The sequence below is a fragment of the Tenrec ecaudatus genome, chromosome 14 (assembly GCF_050624435.1).
Source record: "Tenrec ecaudatus isolate mTenEca1 chromosome 14, mTenEca1.hap1, whole genome shotgun sequence".
NCBI lineage: Eukaryota > Metazoa > Chordata > Mammalia > Afrosoricida > Tenrecidae > Tenrec > Tenrec ecaudatus.
In genome coordinates this window covers 32,674,093-32,697,082 of record NC_134543.1, presented here as the reverse complement: position 1 = coordinate 32,697,082, position 22,990 = coordinate 32,674,093, and the positions used below count along the sequence as shown (strand labels likewise).

Genomic DNA, 22,990 nt, shown 5'->3' with positions numbered 1-22,990 from the left:
GTGGGAAGTGAACCCGGGCACGCAGGACGCAAAGAAGTGCAAGAGAGAAGGACATTCATTCTCCATGCCTCCCTTATACAAAGGCCACATCCCCCAAGGAGGCATCATCGGGTGGTGACCTGATTGATAGTTTGGACCCCGCCCTCCACACTGGTACGATCAAGTTGGCATAAAAGAGAACCATCGCACCGTGCAGTGCCACTTTCTCTGCTTGAGGTCATTTTGTTACTTCCGCTTGCTTGCTGTTTTAGGCAGAGTGTGGAAAACGAGGAGGGTGCCAGTGTAGAAGGGTGGGGTCCAGTTGAGAGGGTGGGGGTCTCCACCAGCACTCTTCTTGCCCAAGGAAAGTGACCCTCTCGTTTCTTCTGCGTGGAGACACACATGGTTCTCAGGCAGGAGGGCGAGGTGTCCTTCTTTGAACTGTACCTAGAGAAGACACTTTGTTCTGTACCCTGCCATGGCCTTGCCCCCACTCAGAGCTGGGAGTCTGCGCGGCCTCAATGGCACCTCCTTGCAGCCGTCACATAATGCATTTATTTCCCCAGCGCTGGCACCAGGACCGAGAGGGCGCAATGAGTGAAGTGAGCGCGGAGAGCGTGACATTTAACGAGGCGTTCACTCTCTGGGTGGAGCACACACGCGAGACTTACCTGAGAATAAGCACCTCCCTCCGTTTTGCACACGGCATGAACAGTACCTGAGTTACCAACGGAAAGGTTAGAGGATGGAGTCCACCCCGAGGTGCTGCAGATGAAAGGCCGACTTCTGAAATACCAGCCGCTGGAAGAAAACAACAACAACAACAACAGCAAAACCAACTCACGGAGTCCAGTTCTCCAACCTAGGGTTTACCCAAAGCAATACATCATGTGCTGCTTGACTGCTGCTTTCTGAGCAAGGATTGTGGATCCAAGGGAAATGAAACCTTGACAATTTCAATCCCCCCCCCTCTGTTTATCATATGGGATTGGGAAAGGAATGTGTTCTGTAAAAGTCTCTTCAGCGTTCTTCCCAAATTGCCATATATTCACTTCTAGTCTTAAGGAGATTGGGGAAATTCCTCTTTTGCCTGCCAAGGAGCCAGGGTAGCGTAGTGGTGACGTGTTGGGCTGCAATCCTCAAGGTCCACAGTTCGAAGCCACCAGGCTCTGGGCAGGAGAAAGACAGGGCTTTCTACTCCCATAAATAGTTCCAGTCTCAGAAACTTACAAGGGAAGTTCTACCCTGCCCTTCAGGGTCGCTGTGAGTCAATATTGACTCGATGGCAATAAGAGAGAAAGATGTTGGGCCAAAGCTCTACTGGGCCAAAAGAGTAGAAAATCATTCCCCATTACAAAATCAGAAAGAGGGGAGTATAAAGATCAGGTAACCACTAGCTACCATTCATCTGGCCGTTTATCATATTGTGGTGACTTGCTTGTTGCTATGATGTAATTTGCCACTAGCATTTTCAATACTAGTAGGGTGTGCCGTGGTGGACAGGTTTCCAGACTGAGACAGAGTAAGAATAACTACTTGATGACCTACTTCTAACTATCAGCTATTGCAAGTCCTATCTGTCACGACGATGCTGTCCAGCGCCGTACTGGAAGAGGAGTTTCCTGGGTCAGAAGGCACTCCGGCTACATGATGGCTGCTAGCTTCCATTCCTGACTGCACCAAGTCCCAAGAGAGGTCCTGCATAGACAGAGTGGGTGAAAAATGTGGAACAAACTGAAAAATCATTTTAAAAAAAGACCAGATTTAGTGATCTGGTAGAGACCTCCCCTGTCCCAAGAGTGCTGCCATTCGGCCCATTGAAACCTGGAACTAACCAGGCCCTGACTCCACTTTCAAACCACAGACAGGCCTTTAAGAAGAGCCATGGAAATATGCGGTTCTTAGAACAATCGCAACGAGAACATCGAAAGGGTAGAACGTGACCTGGGAGAACACTCCAAAGGCAGGAAAGGATAGGCAAGCTGGAGGAATGGGAACAGCCACTGCGGGCCAGAGGTGGAAGGAGCTGTCACATTGTCAGGGCTGTAACACTGTCCTCAAACCAAATGTGTGCGCACCATCGAATGGAAAACCACTTTGCTCTGTGAGCTTGACTCAAATCACAACCAAAGGGAAACGGAAGACCCGACAGCTACAGAATGGCCGCCACAATGGACTGGAGCCTACCTACGGCTGTGAAGATGGTGTAGGACAGTCTACTGAATGCAGGGTTGCCCATGTGATGCCACCTATTGGAGCCAACTCAAGGGCAACTAACAACCACGAGGACGAACAGCAATGCGCCGTGTCTTCCATAGAGCGCTGGCGGTATTTCTTTCCAAACTTGTCTGGATAGACTGACCTGGACTGACTCGGGGAAGTGACTGTAAAGTAAGAATGCTGTAACTCGCCTCAGAGGACACATCTTCAGCTTGCTGGGTCTCAGCAGTGACAGCCGACTAGCACCAGCAGCAAGAGCACAGGCATCTCTGAGGACAAAGGGCTTCTAGAACAACTAGGATCTGCTGTGTAGTCGACTCACTAAGGGACAGGTTAGATTTTTATAGCGTAAGCATCCTCACATCGCAGGGCCGTGATGAAGATGGACGGTTAGTTCCCCACATTATCCTGTCCACGCAGTGGCTGCTAGCAGAGCTGTCCAGGGCAGCTCTGCCATTTTCGACTTGTGGTTTCCATCCCAGGGCAAGGAAACTGCTCCAGTTTTTCTCCCTCCCTCGGTCAGCAGAAAGGAGAGACGGTCGGGAGAAGTATGAACCACTCCCTCTAAAAGCTCCCTGGAAGCGGTACCCAGTGCACTTCTGCGCGCATCACACTAGAATGTGCATGCAGAGGGACAGATGAAAGAGATATTGGCCACGGAGGCTTTACCTAGACAGCCACGAGCCCCACTAGAATGGTATTGCATCTCTGCCGGGGAGGGGATTCTACTGCACATTTTCTCTCCCGTTCTATCAGGATTTAACTACCGTGGCCTCGACAGAGCAGTCGGTAGAGGTAGGTGGACATCATCTAGCTCTGGTTGTAGAACGTCTCTCACTCTCTTTTTAAAAATTAACTACTTATTGGGAACCCAGTGAGGGTGCCCAGAACAGATCGGTTTTCCACTCAGCCATTCTTATGTACTTGTTTCATCTCACTGATTGCAGTCCCCCAAATGTAATACCGCCGATCCCACCTCCTTCCTGTGTCTCCTGCTTCCTTCTCCCTTATTTCCTAACCCCCCTGAATTCTGTCCCTGGATCAAGGCTGCCCTTCTGATCCTAAAGGATCGATTACTCGATGATCTGAGGACCCTCCCCCCCTGGTGTTTTTGTTCCCTGGAGAGAGTTACCTAATGTCTGGTTGAACATTGAACTAATTTCCAGACCGGGAGGGTAAGGGCCATACGCTTGGGAACTGCCCTGGGCTCTATCTGACCAGTAAGCCTGGGGTTTTAAAAAGTGTGATTTTGAGTTTTTCCCCCACATTTCTGACCCACACTGTGTGATTTCAAATGCGCTCCCTTCCAGAGCAGTTGGTAGTGATAGTGGCAGGCACTATCTAACTCGTTCTGGTCTCAGCTTCATGGTCACGCAAATAAACTTCATGGATACTGATGGTCTCAGCTTCATGGATACTGATAGACTGTCTCTTTCTTTTTCTTATTTAAAGAGACTATTTATTAACTCATAAACAGGACAAAGACAACTACAGAGACATAGCATCTGGATGAGGGAGACATTAGCTCAATGGTATCAAAGGATTTGCTGAGATACAAAGCTTTAAAAAGAACATTCTTGGGGAAGGGCGAAGAAAACTGCCACAAAGATATGGTTGGCAATAGGTCAGCACATCATACCTACTGGCAGACGCCAGAAGCATGATCAGGGACATGATTGAGAAACATACATTATGTTAGGTGTTAGATCTCTCCCTCTCGTGGGAGAGCTATACCTGGTCCTTGGTTTCCCACGAGAAAGAATTCACATCGAAGCCAGGTTTGTCATCCAAGTGAGTTTTATGACAGATAGAAGAAGCTTCAGGTTTACACAGGCACCTCAGGACACTTCATTCCCCCCACCCCCACCCACACGTGGAGTTCTGAGGACAGAACAGCTTGAGAAACAGAAGAGCCACAAGGCTCTGGATTCTGGCTTTTCGCTGGGAAGCATGGCCGACAATCCTGGTCTATCCCATTGGCTGAATTGAATTCACCTGGCCCAGATGGGTCAATCCAGGTGTAATGCCCACCTAGGTGTACCATCCCTAGAAGCCTGAACCTATGAGCATGCGCCATGGACGCCCCAGTCCCTATGCTAGCTACCTAGCAGGGAGTGATTCATAACTATTCAACCCCCAATATCATGATCTCCATGAAGCCCCTAAGGAAGATTGACCCTCTCTGAGCCAGTGGTTGAAGTAATCCACTTTCCAATGCTCCCTTGTAGACTATCTCTTAATAGAATATCATCGTCATGTAATTCAAGTCGACTGTCTTGCATGGTGGATTAGAGATATTAAAGATTCACAACATAATTACTACCATCCATTGAGAAAAAAATACACCAAGTATATGAATTGCATTATGACACAGCCTATGGTAAGACTCTAATGCGTGATATAGACTTTAGAGGAGGGTTTGTGGAATAGCAGAATGCTTTCAGAAGACAGTCATGCTTGATCTAAGGCTTAAAAGAAAGGCGGACTTAGTTATGTTTGGAGTAGGAGAAAGCGCATTCTGGGCTGGAAGTAAGGCACAGAGAAAGATGTATGGCTGTGAAAGAGAAGATGATGAACATCAGCAGAAACAACAACACCATCTAAAGAATACCTACGTTTATCTGGACAAAGGAAGTAATGAGAAGTGTCAAGATGATTAGTTTAAAATTGTGAATGTTCTTAAATGTTGAGATAAGGAACTCAGAACTGTGCCCACCATAAAGACAATGAAGACTCGGTGGAGGGATTTTAGCCTTTAAAATATGAGAAACTAGAGGGATAAGTTTTGGCGGTCGGAAGGAAGGAAAGTTAGGGAAAATCTTGTTGAGGAAACTGTTCCTGAAGAAGAATCCTATCAAGTGGGCCATGTACTTTCTTGGTCAGAAAAGAGATAGCTAAGTTGGATGGCCTGGTGTAGAGGTATAGGGTAACCAGAAAGGAGAAACAAAATGGAAATAAAATTAACTTTTGAATGTTTGTAGCTTTGCCAAGTTTCTATTCTGAACAGAAAGATTTAGCGAGCCTGATTTATATTAGGCAATTTTAATGCTGTGTTGTTTCAGGCTGTGTTCTCTAGAGAAGCAAAACCAGTGAAGCTTATGTAAGTGCATACAGAGACAGGTTTATATTAAGGAGGTGACTCACGCAGTTGTAGAGACAGGCAGGTTCCAAGTCTGTGGGTCAGATGTTGTATTGGAGGCTTCTCCTGACTCACACAGCGGCAGGAGCTGATAAACCCAAGACTGACCCGTCAGACAGCAACTCTCTGGCTGCCAAGTTGAATAATCCAAAGGCCAACAGGTAATACAGCAGGCTGCTGGCTCAAGTCCAAAGAACCGGTGACCGGTGCAGGATCCAGACCCAGCAAAAAGCAAGTAAATAAACTTTTCTACAGTGTTCATTCGCATTGGAAACAGGCCACACCCCAGAGGAAGCGTCTTTCAATTGATTTGCTGCTCAGAGGAGATCCCGTCATGAAGATATTATATTGGATTAAATCGCATCCTGGGAGCTCGCTACATCTAAACCGCTGAGACTCCTGGTCGATCCGACTTGACATAAAACCTTAACCATCACATAGGCGAAAGCAAAATACGTGTTGGGCAGCTAGAATTAAAAATGACGGTTAAGTACTATCCATCTGATTATGTGGTGCTGAGATAATGATCTTAGGGGGGGTGTGTGGGAAAGGGAGGGTGAGAAAGAGATTGATTTTGTCTGGAGTCTGAACTAGAGACTAGATGTAGTCCTTTTGACCCCTCGCATTTCTATAGGAATGCCCTTCTTGGTAGGCCGGTTTGTCAGAGCACTTTCCCCGCCTACCCCACCCTTTAGGGGGTGATTCTCCACGTGATTCTCGTCCCTGCTACGTGCCGGCTGCGAGTCCTCAGCACGGTTCATTCTCGGGCTGCCTGCAGATCTTGCCAGGGGTGTTTTATAAGCTTTACAATCATTCGGGGTGTTTTCCCCGGTAGTAACTTACCCTTCTAGAAAGTCTTTGGCTGCAACCCACACACCACATGAGTCACAATAGAACGGATTCAGAGCTAGTGAAACCTTTAAGAATAAAACTGTTATTAGTAAGAGAGAGGGGGGGAAAAGAGATTTAGATCAGGCACAACTAAGGAGTATTCAATTCAGCTTGCGTTTAAAAAGAAAATGCTTTTTCAATCATTTTGTTCTCTTTCCCTATCAAACCGATGGGACTTCCTGTCCTGCAGAGGAATGCCAGATTCTGCTGCCAGCCCTGGGCTGTCATCCTTGGGGGGTGGGGTGGGTTCTTAACAAGTCTGATGTCACTGGAGTGTAGGTCTCCAGAGATAAGCCACACGCACACACACTCACCTGCACACAGCAACAAAGAGGTAAGCAAAAGCTGTATTTAAGCGTAAAGACCCTTCCGAAAGAATGAAGTGGGTCCCCCTCGTGAGGTGAAGTGAGTCCCCCTCGTGAGGTGATATGGACACTGTCTAGGAGAATGTTCTTGTTTTTAAAGGCTGTGTGTATTGTGTGTGTGTGTGTGTGTGTGTGTGTGTGTGTGTGTGTGGTGGGGGAGGTAGTTGAAGATTACAGGTCTGCAGATGGTCAAGCGGCTTCCTAATTTGTTCACGCAGTCCATCCTTGGGTCTCCTGCACATTTTCTTTCAAATTTGTCACAGGCTACAGGCCATGTCAGGGTGTTCCCAATGTATCTCGGGCTACAGTTCTATGTCAGGATGCCCACACGGCGCTCTCCAGCACCTGACCCCAAGGCCAAGAGGTTAACCAGGCCTGTTCTCACTGGGTCCTCTGTTTAACTTAGCGGCCGAGGTCCCCATTCAGTCGAGAAAATCAGTACTTAATAGGACTTCTAGTAAAATAAAATGTGAGTAAATGGACTCGAGGGTGAAGGAGTGATTTCGTTCCGTTTTCTTTGATGTTTAGTGGGGAAGGTAGTACTTTTCTAGATCTGGAAAGAAACAAAGATCTCAGCTTTTTAAGGAAACTTTGCCGAAACCTGCAGTTTGGTCAGCGTTTTCTTACCTTAATACAGTTAACAGAACATTCTATTTGTAAAATGTCCACCCAGATCTCCTCTCAACCTCTCAGCCTTGTTTGATTAATCCTGGCCATAGACAACTGACCCCCAAGCTCAAGGACTTAAAATAATTGTATTGATTTGCTCGCCACTTTTATGGACCAGAAACTTGGGAAGGGATTGTTCTCCTCTGGGGATCCTTCCTGCCGGGGAGGTCAGATGTTGCCTGGGCTCAGTCATGTGAAAGCTTCAACCTGGAGCGAATGTCCAAGATGGCTCATTCCATGCCAGGCAGTGGATCGTGGCAGTCAATGAGGAGCTCAAAGGGCTATTGCGCTGGGCACCTGCATGCGGTCTCTCCAGCAAGTACTATGTCCTGAGTAGTCAGCCCTTTGGCATGGCAGCTGACTTCCCCAAAGCAAACACCCTAGGAGACCCAGGTGGCAGCTATGTGGCCTCTTCTAATCCAGTCTTGGAAGTCACCCGGAGACCGCCTTTGCTGAAGCGATGCAGGCCCAGCCCCCCGCCAGGGGAGGAGGCAGAGACTCTTCCAGTCCATGGAAGGAGGATCAACTAATTTGTAACCATTAAAAAAAGTGGCTCCACCTAGCTTTAAGGTCTCTCTGAGCTCCTTTCTAGGGCTTCTTCTCAAGTTCAGGTCTAATTCTGCTAGCGCTTCCATATTAAGTGCATCAAGTCGATGACTACCCAGAGCAACCCTACGTACAGTTGAACAAGACTGCCCGGTCCTGCAGCATCCTCCCCATTGCTGTGGCTGAGCCTATTGTTGGAGTCGCTCGGTCAGCCCCTTTCTTTGAAGGGCTCCCTGGTTTTCAATGCCAAGCAGGGATCTTTCCCTAGGGACTGGCCTCTCCTGATTCCAGGTCCAAAGTGGGCGAGACGCAGTCTCTTTATTCTCACTTCTCAAGAGCACTTGACTAGACTTCTTCCAAGACACCCACTTAGTAGACCATGTTTTCTCCGACTCTTCCCCACACCTCCTCGAAATATTTGTCCTCTCAATTTTTTTCTATATGGACAGATCATATTAGTTATCTTTTTTTACTTCTGAAGAACTTTCCAGTAGATTTGATTTTGATCAGTTAATGGATTCCCAACGTGCATGCATCATCTCTGTCATGAAATTTTATTTTGGTATGTGTATTTCTTACAAAGAAGAACTTTTAGTACAATGGCTCATTCTTTGAAATATCTTTCTCATGACTACATTACACATCAATCTTATTAAAATGCACATTATTACAGTGAAAAGTTTCTGTGCTTTTCACTTAAATGATATCTAATTGCCCTTCTATTTAAGGCAATACACTGAACTTCCGTTACATTCCAATACTGTGGCCAGTCCTTTGTAAACAATTGCAGTGGTTGAACTCACATTAGAAAACGAAAACTACTGGGAGCTGGTTTAATGGTTGAGAAATCGCATCTTAAAAAAACATTTCCAAGGAATTAGCTACCAGTGGACATCATAAAAATAGATTCCTCCCAGCTTTAAAAAATGGATAATTGCCAATAATCTTCAGCCAGATGGGTACATCCTTCCTACGAGAATCGAAAATTTCCCTTTCCAGTTTTTCCAGGTCAGCTTCACAGTTAGTTGCTTACAAATTAATGAAGACACTCATACCTGGCTGCTCAATAAATTGAATCTAGCTTGACTAGGGAGCCCAGTAATTTCACTCCTGATACAGGCCTGAAAGAATAGAAAGCCACACAGTCTAACAAACACTTGTTTCTCAGTGTTCATTGCAGCATTGTTCACAGTAGCCAAAAGGTAGAAACAACCCAAATGTCTATCAACAGACAACAAGATAAACAAAATTTTGTGATGAAGAGATAAACAAAATATCCATAAAGATACTTGAAGTTTCCTCTCCAACTTTTCATTATAAATTGGGTGAAGGTTTATGGAGCAGATCAGTTTTCCATCATTAATTCATACACATGTTGCTTCATGTCATTGACTGCAATCCCCACCATGCAATGTAATTATCCCACTTCCTCCCTGGATTTCCCGTTTCCATTTCTCCTTCTTTCCTAGCCTTTCTGCACTTTGTCTTGGGTAAATGCTGCCTCTTAAAAAATCTTAAATGGGTGATTAAGCTAAGGAATGCCATCGCTCCCCTAATAAATCTGTCTGTTGTTCTGTTGAAAATTGAGCTGCAGGGGTAAGCTAATTTCCAGACCTGATGCCTGAATGGTGAGTAAGAGTTATAGTCTTGGGACCTGTTGATGTAATCCCTTCCAGAGTCGTTGGGCAGTTGGTAGTGGTAGCCAAGCACCATCTAGTTCTTCTGGTCTCATGTTGTAAAGGCTGATGTCGAGGTAGATCATGAGTCCATTGAACTGATTGTTTCCACATGTCTTCAGTTTTCTTCACTCTTCTTTGCTTTGGATGGAGAGAACCAAGAGTTGCAAATTAGATGACTGCTCAAGAGCTCTCAATACTCCAGTCACTACCCACCAAAGTGGTTATAGAATATTGTCTTTGTGGACTATATTATGCCAGTTCACCTTGGTGTCCCCAGAGACTCTGGTCCTGTGCCCCTAGCCCAGTGACCCATTCCCCCAAGGTGTTTGACTGTGTTTAAGAAGGTGTCATAACTTTGCCCCTTGTGTGTTCCAGCACATTCATGGATATTTTTGCAGCAAAGGCAAATACCCAAGTACGAATAACTTTTGTCAAACCTATAGATATCTGTGGGTATATTATCACTCTCCATGCCATATGCATTCAGTCTGTGTGTCTGTCCATGTATCCACTAGTAGATTACAGGCATTACAGGATTGTATATACAACAGTGTTTACCTCTGTAGCTTACAGTTCTTGTAGCCCTCCCATTGATGAGCACCTAGGCTGGCTACATCTGTTTGCTGTTGTGAAAAATGCTGCAATGAATATAAATGTGCATGCATCATTCCTGCGGCAGCTCTTATTCATCCAGGACATGTACCAAGTCAAGGGATTGCTGGGTCATGTGTTATTTCTGTTTCTAACCTTTTAAGGAAGCTCTACACCATGTTCCTTAGTGGTTGCACAGTTTTACAATCCCATCAGCAGTGGGCGAAGTTTTCAGAAGAGAAATGAAGTTTTGATGTACGCCACAATCTAGATTGACCTTGAAATTGGTCATAAAAGGACAAATAATGCATGGTTCCACTGATAAGAAATATCCAGGGCAGGTAAATGCATGGAGAACAATGTTTGTTGGTAGTGATCAGGGCCTAAGGAGCTCTGATGGGGTACTGGGTTACACATTGGATTTGTAGTTCAAGGCCAGTCGTCCAAGCCCACCAGCTGCTCCCATTGATATTTATAACTCCCCAGAAACCCACAGGGACAGTTTTTCTCTGTCCTACAGAGAAAATTGACTCAGTGACTATGGGCTTTTGGTGACCAGTGTCTGGTGGAGGTTGAATTATTAGGGTGATGAAAAGCTTTTTGAGATGGATTGTGGTCACAGTTGTATAACCTGGTAAATATAATGAATGAATGAATGTCACTAAATTGTATACCTTGCATGGTTCAAGTGACAGGTGTGGTATGTATTGTATGTGTTATCATAATAAAAGTATAGAAAAAGGAAAACCAATGTTATCAAAACCAATAAATGAATAAAGACTGACAGGATGTATCCCACTGGCCTCCTCACAATTTGAGCAAGAAAGCAAGACTGGTTTCTTTCCCATGAAACAGTTTGGAGATGAAGGGTACCAATGAGGAACATGTCACAGCACATCCCAGACCTTCAACACAGAGTTCTTCCCTGGCTGTGAGTTTTGATTTAAAGCTGTTCCGTGAAGCAAGAGGAAAAGGGACCAGCCTATCCCCAAGATGACAGTAGGCTTATTCACTGAAGGGATCGCTTTCTTAGAAATTACATGTCGGTTATAAAAGACAATAGGCTATTAAAGCCCTAAACCCCCACACACACAAAAAAACCCAAACTAAATTCACTGCCAATTCTGACGCCGAGTGACGCTGTGGACAGAGTGGAGCTGCTCCTGGGGGTTCCCGAGGCTGTAGATCTTTCTGGGAACAGAAAGCCTCAGTCACTGAAATGGTGTGGTTTTCCCCAGTGCTTCTGAGCTAACCTAGCTGGTCTTGTAGGAATAGTGTAGAAAGATGACAACAATGTGTTCTCCTTACTCAGAGATAAGTATGTAATATAAATAAACAGAGCCATTCTCCTGGGATAGAAGTATTCGGCCTATGGATATTTATTTGCTCTATTGTCTGTAATTTACTTTAAAATACTTCAGTACAGACACTGGAAAATCGGCATTAATTTGTTTTTAGTTTTTTTTTCTGGCAAAGAAAATTTATTACGTATTCACCATCAAACTTATGATCTTGGCCTTTCCTTCTTGCCTTTGTATAAGGCCAGGAGGGACACATTGGCTACCTTGACAACCTTAAAGCGGACTCCAGGAATGTCACCAACGGCATGACCTTTGCGACCAAATCCAGCCACCAGAACTTCATCGTTTTCCTCAATAAAGTTCAAGCACCCATCATTGGGCACGAAAGCTGTGATTTTCTTGCCGTTCTTGATCAGCTGGACACGGACACATTTGCGAATGGCCGAATTTGGCTGTTTGGCTTCCACTCCCACTTTTTCCAACACAATTCCCTTTGCATGGGAAGCGCCTCCAAAGGGGTTGGCTTTCAGATCTGTGCCCAAATGGGCCTTTTTGGACTGTTTATCGTGCCATTTCTGGTCCGTCGGTGGCTACAGAGCTTCCTAGCAGTACGAAGACCTCGGCACTTGCCCGTGTTGGTGGTGCCGCGACTCCCAGCCTGTTTTTAGTTTCTTAATTAATATGTTAGTATCTGAAGTATTCCAATCAGAAGCGAGGGAGTGCGGTGCTGGTTAGTTAGGGAACGTTCTGAAGAGAAGCCCTCCCTCTGCAGGCTGCAGCATTCTTTGTCTCTGATGCAATTGGGGGATTTGATTAATATCGTGGGTTGAAGCTGTTAAGTGTTGTTGAGTTGGGTCCAAAGCATAACAACGCTATATGCACAGCCGAACAAAACACTGCCTAGTCCTCCGCCATGCTCACCATTAGTAGGTTTCCGCCCATTGCTTTGGCCATTGTGTAAATCCACCTCACTGAGGGTGCTCCTCGGCTGTACCAATCATGAAGTTCCTTCTTCAGGACCTGGTGTCCCCGGATAACATGCCCAGAGAACACGAGATGAACTCTTGTCAATCTTGCTTCGAAGGAGCATTCTGATTGTACTTCTTCTAAGACAGAGCTGTTGGTTAACTTGGGAGTCATGCTACGTTCAATAGTTTTCGCCAGCACTGTAATTCAAATGCATCGATGCGTCTAGCTTTCACATGCTTAAAGTGATTGAAAAAAATATGTCTTGGGCCAGGCACACCTTAGGCCCCAAATGGAAATCTATGTTTTTGAACACTTTAAAGAAGTCTTGTGCAGTAGACTGCCAATGCAACACATTGCTTGATTTCTTGACCACTACTTCCATGCACATGGATTGTTGATCCAAGCAGAACGAACTCCGTGACAGCATCAATCTTTTCTGTCTTTATGACAGTATTGTCTATTGATCCGGTTATGAAGATTTTGCTTTCTTTATATTGAGTTGTCATCCATTCTGGAGGCCATAGTTGTTGATCTTCATCAGTAAGTGCTTCAAATCTTCTTTGCTTTCAGGAAACAGGATTGTTATCATTTGCATATCACACATTGTTAACGAGCCTGCCTCTAATCCTGTTGTGGTTGTTAGGTGACATCAAGTCGGCTCCAACCCACAGCGACCCTATGCACAACACAATAAAACACTGCATGGTCCTGCACCACATCCCAATTGTTCCTGTGCCGGCGACTATTGATGCAGCTATTGTGCCAACCCATCTTATGTTGAAGGCCTTCCTCTTTTCAGCACCCTCCACTTTACCAAACACAACGTCCTCCAGCAACTGGTCTCTCTTGACAATATGTCCAAAGTATGTAAGACAAAGTCTGGCGCTCCTTATCTCTAAGGGGCACTCTGGCCTTCCTTTTTCCAACACAGATCGATTTGCCCTTTTAGCAGTCCGCGGTGCTTTCAATATTCTTCTCCAGCTCCACCATTCAAATGCATCGAGTTTCCTCAGCCTTCTTTATTCAGTGTCCAACTTTCACATCCATATGATGCAATGGAGAATAGCGTGGCTTGGATCAGGCGCACCTTAGTCCTCAAAGAAACATCCTTGCTGTTTAATACTCTAAAAATGTCTGGTGCTGTAGATTTATCTAATGCAAGATGTCTTTTGATCTCTTGACTGCTACTTCCAAGAACATTGATTGTGAATCCAAGTAAGACAAAATCCTTGACACCTTTAACCTTTTCTCACTTATCACGATGTCACCTTTTGGTCCATTTGTGAGAACTATTTTCTTCCTTACGTTGAGTTGTAATCTACACTGCAGGGTATAATCCTTGGACTTCATCAGCGAGCGCTTCAATGCCTCCTCGCTTTCAGCCGGCAAGCTTTCGACCCTGGATACTGCAGGTTGTTAATAAGCCTTCCTCCCATCCCTGATGATTTGCTCGGGATACGATTGAACACCTATGATGAGATGGCACAGCTCTGATGCACATCTTTCCTGATATGAAATCATGCAGCGTTCCTTTGTTCTGTCCACACCGCTGCCTCATGATCTATGAACCAGTTCTCAATGAGCACAATGAAGAGTTTGGGGATTCCCATTCTTTTTGAGGTTCTCCACAGTTCATTATGCTCCACACATCAGATGCCTGTGCATAGTGATTGAGACGCAAGTCAACATCTTTCTGGTATTCTCCGCTTTGAGCCAAGAGCCATCTGACAGCAGCAGGGATACACCTGGCTCCACATCCTCTTCTGAATCAGGCCTGAGCTTCTGGCAGTTCCCTGTCAATGTGCTGCTGTAGCCACTGTGAGATGATCTTAAGTAAAATTTTACTTGCGTGTAATATCAATGATATCATTCTATAGTTTGAACAGTCTGTTGTGTCACCTGTCTTTGGAATGGACACAAATATGGATCTCTTCCAGTCAGTTGGCCAGGTAGCTGTCTTCCAGATTTCCTGCCGTGATGAGTGAATGCTTCCAGTGCTTCTTCAGCTCTCTGGAACATTGCAGTGGGTGTTCATCAATTTTTGGAGCCTTGTTTTGGTTAATGCTTTCAGTGCAGCTTCAACCTCCTTCTTCAGCACCATTGGTTCTAGCTCATATGCTCCCTCCCCAAATGGTGGACTGTCGACTCATTCTGTCTGGCACAGTGACTCTGTGCATTCTTTCCATCTTCAATAGTTTGCCTATAGAATCCTTCAAAATTGCAATTTGAGGCTTCAATTTTTTCTTGAGTTCAGAGATAAGCGTTACTATACAACGAATACGAAGCCCTGATGGCAATAGTGGGTTATGTTTGACTGATAAGCACAGGGGCACCTACTCAAGCCCACCAGCCACTCTGTGAGAGAAAGATTAGACTTTCTCTTCCCATAAAGATGTACAGCCCCAGAACCCCACAAGAGACATTCCACTCTGTCCTACAGGGTTATATAAGTCATACTCAATGGACTGGCAGTGAGTTTGGTACAATGAATAGAAATCCCATGATTCTGAAACCTGAAATGGGTCTGTCAGAGTTCAAACTCCCTTATTGAGAGTAAAGTGTTCCACTCCTGTTAAAAGATGGCACCCTTTCTTCACCTGTGTACGGAAACGCTAAAAGAAAAGTTAGAATTTTTCTTATAAAAAAGCTGAGACAACCTCACCTCCGAAAGATTTAATATGAATTATACATGGGCTTCTATATATTAAAACGTGTTCTGAAACGTTTCCTGCATAAGTTGAAGAAGAAAAATTGATATCTTCAAAATATTTATGAAAATTGCTATGAAGTCTTAGTTTAGACACTCAGTTGCCTCATACCTTTCATATAGTGCTGTTTCCATTTATTTTTTATTTCCCCCTCTTCCCCAGCTGTGCTCTCTCTTTGCAGTCCCCGACTTGCCGTCTCTGTAGCTTTTGCACACCTTCCTAGACCACAAAGGAAAGCCTCCTGTGATCGAACCCACTTTAACTCACAGTGACTCTACAGGACAGAGAAGAGCTGCCCCTTTGAGTTTCCAAATCTCGAACTCTTTTGCAGGGTGAAGAGTGACTTGTGGATTCAAACCACTGACCTGATGATTGCCAGCTCAGCGTAACTAACTAGTCACATGGGTCCATTACAGCTTCCCTCGGAAGTCCCTTGACACCTAATTCTTAAAAATCATATTTCTTAACCTGTGTGTCTTGTCCTGTAATTTGTGGATTTGAATTCTTCTCATATTTAAAACTAGGAGTATAAATGAAAATATAGTGACACGCCATATCCAAGGAACTAGAACTGACCCAGTCTATCCAATGCAGTTGTCTGAATCAGAGTCCCAATCCCTCTGGGAACAGGCTTAAAAACTCAGACACCAAGGGAAAAATATGGAGTTACTGTTTTGCGTTCTCTTCTGAAATCCCCTTGAATTTCTGGAAACTTCCTACTTATATAGGACTAAATAATTTCTTAACTCTCCTTGGAAATATGTTACTTGCCTGCGATCTTAATGATATTAGCCCCTGAAGGACGGACAGCAGCGAACTGGGTTAGGAAGATGTCAGATGGTGTAAGATATGATAAAATAATACTTATTTATAAATGATCAAAGGTTCAGGGGGAGGGAAGCGGGGAGGGAGGAGAAAATGAGGAGCTGATGCCAGGGGCTCAGGTGGAGAGTGGGTATTTTGAGAATTATGATGGCAACATATGTACAAATGTGCTTGACACGAATGATGTATCTACGGATTGTAAAAGAGAGTTATATGAGCCCCTAATAAAATGATTTTTAAAAAAAGAAAAAAATGATATTAGCAATAGTTTTCATCTGCTGTTGGGTCACCTTTTTTTGGCGGGGGGTCACCTTTCTTTGGAATGGGCACCTCTATGGATCTTTCCAGTCAGTTGGGCAGATAGAGCCTTCACATTTCTTGGTAGAAACTAGTGGGCATTTCCAGTATTGCTTCAGCTTGTTGAAACATTTCCATTGGCGTCTCGTCCATTCCAGGAGCCTTGTTTTTATTGAATGCCTCGGTGTGGCTTTAGGTTGCTCCCTCATTGAAATGGTTGAACAGGTAAACCCTACCTAAATTTAGAGGACTTCTCAAGACAGGTGAGATGTCACGAATACTAATGACCACAGACCCGATGCATGGTGGGATGGCCTTAAGACCATCATGCATCAAGAAAGCAAAAGACCATTACAAAGAAAAGAAAGAAAAGACCAAAGTGGGTGGCAGAAGGGACTCCAACACTTGCTTTTAAATGTAAAGTGAAGGGAAGAAATGATAAAAGTGTGAGATTTGAACAAAAATTTGCAAAAGGCGGTTAGACAAACAATAAACGAAACCAAACCCAACTCCAGGCTGACTGGTAGTGACCCCATGGTCTAACCACTACGCTGCTGGGGTCCCACCGACAACACAAGGATTAGAATAAAACTCAAAAAGACCTGGCGTTCGAAAACCAACAGGGACAACCGTGCTCGGTGTGTCTCAAGCTGAGAGAACCGAAATGCTCCTTAGAGGCAAGGATGGGGAGACTTTGTCTTCCATGCTTTGGACATGGTGTCAGGAGAGACCCGCCCTGGAGAAGGCCATCATGTTTGGTAAGGGAGAGGGGCGGGGAAACGAAGGCGGCTCTGGGCGATGATTGACAGTGGCTGCACCAATGGGCTCAAGCATAGGAACGACTGTGAGGATGGCGCCGGAATGAGCAGTTTCCCTCTGTTGTACAGTAGGTCGCTATGGGTTGGAAACCATTCAATCGCACCTACCACCACCACCACCACCAACAACAACAGAACTACCATCTTAAAGGATTTATGGGAAAAATATCGAAAGACGTGGGAAGCATCAAAAATAGATGAAAGGAATGCACCGTCACTGTACCTACAAGAATACAGTGGGCTATGGCTTCCTTGCTGATGGACTGCATGGTGTTTAAAGTGGATTTTCTAGAACCATTGCTCAAGCACTTCCGTCTTTATGTAAATGGCAGGGTCTGTGGCTTCTCTCGTGGATTTTGATTCCTAACTTGCCCTTTGCTCAGATGCTTCTCGGAGGATTTTGCACGATGATGCCGAGTTGGAAACTGAATTCGGCCATTAGATTATCAGCACATTTTCTCGGAGTGAACTTTTCATGCAAGGAATTATTCCAGTATCTCTGAGGACAGAGACTTGGGCTTCGCTGAGTTTGCAGGCAACGAGGTATGCCTCTTTCTCTGTGTGTATTGTTCATGTAACTTTTCAGGCAAATTAATTGCAAGCATTTATCAAAGGCATTTTTAAACTCACTGGAAGGGAAGAGGCTTTGAACAAATATAACTCAAATATCTCTTGCTTGCTAAGAATTTTATGGGAGAAACGTAGGTAGATCAGCACATTAAACTGGATGCTTAAAAAGAAGAATGTTTCGATAAAGTTCAGTAGACATTCTGGAAGACTAGTCAAAGATTTTTAAGTAAATTCCAACTAGAAACTAGAATGAGGTTGCCAGTCAGGTGTTAGTCATGGTTTGGTAGAGAGCAAATAACACATCCGAACTAGCGGATATGAGAAGAGCTGGATAAAGAGACTGTTTGTTATAATGTGTACAGGGCTTTGGGGCCCTCTCAGGGGGGTTACCATCCACGGGGCTAGCAACAGCAGGAGGCTTTACTAACTCTCGGCCCAGAGGAGGGAGAGAAGGTACTACCTAGGGGTTGTTGTGTGATGGGTGCTGCGCGTCTCTGAAGAGAAGGCTCTCACACTCCTGTCTTTTACCCTTCAGTGTCTTGCTAGTGTTTCTCACTGGCCAAACCCAACTCAAGCTACAAGGCCAGGGCACTCATGGATGGAATCCACACAGATCAGCTTCAAGGAGCTCAGCAGGGTGGAGAAGGGTCGGGAATGGAGCTGGAGAAGCAAACAGAAGACCCAGCACACTGAATTTTCTATAAGGTTCTCTTGAACACATTGCAATTCATCAAAAAATGGCAAATGGAATTTATCAGGAATGACCATCACCTCATAAGGGAGCAGCTAGTCATACCAGACCAGAAATTCCGCCTCTGCTCAGGGACATTTTGTTTTTTCTTAATGAGTATAGCAAAATTGGTCTAACATTACTTCTGTTATACATCATCAACTGGTATGAGGCACACAGCTTTTATCTGTCTTAAGTCCTCCCATAACAAACAAACAAACAAACAAACAAACACAAAAAGACCCACCATCGAGTTGATCTGACTCATAGCAACCCTGAAGGATAGAGCAGAGCTGCCCCAGTGGGTTCATAACTAAATCTTTATGGGAGTGGGAAGTCTCCTATTTCTCCTGTGTAGTGGTTGGTAGTTTTGAACTGCTGACTTTGGGAATAGCGGTCCAACTTGTAACCCACCACACCATGAGGGGCTCCTCCTTTAAGCACTAGTGCGCATCAAAAACGATACCTTCTTGATACCTCCCATCTGTGAAGAAGTAGGTTGGCTTTGGTAAATGTAGCACCCGCTCAGCACCTTCTTTTCCCTCCTTGCACTTATTGTCCTTCACAATTAGAGATTTGTTAGTTTGTTAACTTGTTTTTCTATCACCACCCTATGACCATAAGCTCCAAGGTCTAAGGACTATGAATATCCGCATTGCCCAATATGGCCAAGGCACACAGTAAGTGTCCAATGCTTATTTGCTAAATGAGTGAATATAACAGTACTCTGGCTAGCTGCCCGAAAGGCAGTCTTGGTGAAATGGAGAGGGTTAGGGGTTTTAGAATAAGAAAGAATTAGGTTTCAACCCTGGGAGTGACGTGGAGATGTGCGGTCTTTGTGAATTGCTGATCTCTAAGAACTTCAATTTTCCCCTTAGTAATAAGGGGCTTATAAAACGTATTCACCTGGCTATTTGAGTTTAAATGAGCTATGGTGTCAAGTGCCCGCCAGGGTGGAAACAAAAGAAGACCGTTGGGAAATAGAGATTCGTCACTTGGCACCTGCTGTGGGTTCCATCTTCCTATTGTTAGGTTTTGCAAAAGAATGTTTATGGCAACCAAGGACATATTTCAAACGAGTAATGCTCACTTAGGTTTTTTTTTTCCCTTGAAGGAACTACCAAAGGCTTAGCATATAATCCAAAGACTTTATCCTCTCGAGAATTTACTGAAATTGCTCTTTTAAATGATAGTCATTGGTGTTTAGTAAAGCTTGATGGAAATGTATTCAGCCTCATCTGAGGCTTTTAGCGTCTCCGCAGAAGAAAGAGTCTGTGCCATAGAATTGGCAGGGCGACATGCTGCAGAGCTACGCCTAATAATGTTTAGGTGAGGCATACTTTTGCACATTAGAGCACATTTGAAATTCATTAGGAGAATGTATCACCAGAGCAAACCCTGCGATACATTCTTTTATAAAGCTAACATCTTAGTTTGCTAGTGCTGCTGTTAACAGAACTAGCCCACATGGGTGGATTTGAAGAAAAGAAATTTTCTCCCAGTTCAGGAGACTAGAAGTCCAAATTAAGGGTACTGGCGAGAGGGAGAGGTCCTTATCTATTTCTGATTTTAGTAGCTGTCAAGATGCGGAGTTCCTGGGCTTTGAGATTCATCTGCCCCTTGGTCATGATGTGGGGCCTTTCTTCCCCCACAGTGCTGGATCCTGGGTGAGTCTGCTCATTTTCTAACTCAGAAGTGAGTAGGCTTAGGACCCACTTTCCACTGACAGTTCCTCGTCAGCACAACAAAGGAAACCTTCTCAAACAGGACTGTATTCAGAGGCACGGGGTAGGCTTAGAGGGGAACAATTCAGTCCACGATATCTGAGAATGCCCCCAACATTGCTTCTACTGACTATTTTAAGAGAGGCTGGTGCGGGAGACCCATACGCCGTTGATGGACTCAGGGCAGGTTTTGGAAGTCCTTGTCAATAAAGCACCTCCTTTTTAGAAAACGATTTTGCTACCCATGCATGGGAAAGCTGGACCCTGAATAAGGAAAGCTGGAGACGCATTTGAATCATAGTGTTGAGGAAGAATATCGAGTATATTACGGTTTGGCAGAAGAACAGGCAAAATCCGTCTTGGAGAAGTGGAGCCAGAAGGCTCCTGAGAAGTGAAGATGGCATGACTTCACGTCAAGTACGTCGGGCATGTTATCAGGGGAGACCAGTCCCTGGAGAAGGCCGTCGTGCTTGGTGGAGAGCCAGAGCAAAGAGGAACACGCTCGAGGAAATGGGCACTGGCTGCCATAATGAGCTCCAACATCACAAGCCTGCGGATGGCTGAGCTGCTAGCAGGCAGTGTTTGCTCCGCTGTTCATAGGATCACTAGGCGTTGGAGCAGACGTGACAGAATCTGACAGTGAGAATTTTTAAAAGGGAAAAACCACATACGCTGAGGGTAGGAAAAAATAAGAACTGTAGCTACGCAAAAACAAGAGAGAATGTAAAGTTCCCCTTCTGGGTGGACTTCACCAAGCAAATTCTCAATCAGAGCTGCTTTCTCCACCCTTGAATATCACGAAGATTTCCTGGAGTATTTTTGCAAACTTAACTCCCTGTGAAAAATGCCCCTCTTTCCTACACTGGGAAAACATTTTAAGGATCTTCCCAACACTGCTTTTGCCTCCTCCGCAATAACTATGATGTTTGTTGGGAGCATTGGTGATGGCACTGGGTGATCAAAGCCAATCCAGGTAATCCCACTTCCCCTTGCTGATGCGATTGACTCAAGTAACCCAGCCTAAACCAAAGAATGCATCCTATCCCTCCCCCCACCCCAGAATTTTTACTGGGAGCTCTTACAGCTCTTATCACAATCCATACACCATACAGTGTGTCAAGCACATTTGTACCTTTGCCCATTTGCCTTCCTGCTTGGCGGAATCTGTGGTGAGAAAGTCTGTTGGCGAACTGCTGGAAAAGAAAACTTCTCTTAAGAGGCTAAGAGAGAGAAAACATTCTCCCTTCTAGCCTTTGGGTGTGGACATGTGATGAATAATATTGGAGTTAGCGGCAGCCATCTTTCGACCAGAATCTGTCAACACTGGGACCAAAGTCAACATTTGGAGGGAGCAAAGAATCATGTTGCTCATGACATTGTTGATCAACTAAAATCCAAAAACCTGCTTCAGGACTTCATGCTCCATGGGAAATGAAATCCCTTCATTGTTTTATTCACTTAGAGTTAAGTCTTTCTTTGGAGCAAAAAAATTATCCAAGTAATTCAACTTTAGGGCATGCATATCCTATTTTCTCCTTTTTGGTTCTTTTTATTTAAAGAAAGGAAGGCCGTGGAGAACTTGAATTCCTTCACTCATTTTTTGTAGATAAAAAAATTACCAAATTCTTTGGAGATGGACTATTTGCACAGTCACCCGAGTGACATCAAATCTTATTAGGTTTAAAGAGTAAGCAAAATATTTTTGTCCTCGTTAGCTGTGGAGCTCTCAAAGAGGCCCAGGGACATCTCTTAGGACATTTTACTTTGCTGACATGATTTTCAGAAGTCTGAATCTTCATGTATAGAGCCTGTCTTTTGAAGTGTGTTTCTTGGAGATATACTGGATCTATGTGAGTATAAACCTACCCAAATATCAGCTTAGGTACCTAATTCTACCACAAAAACTGCATTAAAATGTGCTGAAAAAAACCTTGGCTTATATACGAGTCTATACAGTACTACTGTTTGGAAATAGAAGAGTTAGATAGATGAAAATTGTCCTGTAGGGGGCAATCAAAGAGGAAAACTTCACTACAAATTCTGGCCAAGTCAACATAGCTAGAGACCCAAGAAGAAACAAGATGGTATTTCTGGGCCATATTATGACCAGAGAAATGAATCAAATATAAGAATGTATGAAATATGTCAAATATAAAAATACTTTCCTTTTGAAAGTAAAAGATTGTGTGGTGGTATTGTTAGGTTTCTCTCTCCGGCCTAAATTTCAGCCTCGATCCTTGGCTCCACGCGAGAAAGATTTTACACCGAAGCCGGGCTCGTGATCCAAGTGAATTTAATGAGAGTTAAAAGAAGTTTCAGGTTTTACGCGGCACCCATAGGATTCCTTTGACCATGCGGCCTGGCAGAGACTGCCCCACGTCACGCAAGAATCTCTCTCCTCCCACGAAGAGGACCAGACAAAAAACCCCTCTCCCTTCCGGTCCCTGCCTTTTCAAGGGTTCCCCGGGGAGGTGTGGTGAAAGACCTCAGGTTGATCCCATTGGCTGAATTGCAGTCACCTGGCCCAGGTGGGCTGCTCCAGGTGTAATGCCCATTTGAGCCCACTGGCGGGAAAATCCAGCTTTGTCCTTTGCTGGCTCTCCTGGGCATGCGTCAATGGACTTCCCCATTCCCTAGGCTAAGCTGCCTAACAGTGTTAGCTCAAAGGTAGATTCATTCATTGTGGTTTTTCCTCTTATGATACTGTCTCTTCCTCTCTTGTACTTTGGAGGCATGGAGTTTGGCTGGTGTCTATCCCCACCCTTCCATATGGCTGGAAACAAGCCAGGCCTCAGTAATTTTATATTTCAGTCCCCCGCTCATAGAATTGTTCTAGAAGTGGCCTCATGGCCCGGGTTAGTCCATTCAGAGATGGTGCTTGCATTGTCTACACCTCCTCTGCCCTTAAAATAACCAGAAGGGGTTCTCTTTCTTAGAGACTTGTAACAGCATATGGAAGCTAGAACTTC

General features: G+C 44.7%; 1 pseudogene; it reads right to left on the bottom strand.

The window, feature by feature from the left end:
- Nucleotides 1-11,526: 11,526 nt before the first annotated feature.
- LOC142426233 (small ribosomal subunit protein uS12-like) lies at nt 11,527-12,520 on the bottom strand (annotated as a pseudogene).
- Between the last annotated feature and the right edge of the window lie 10,470 nt (nt 12,521-22,990).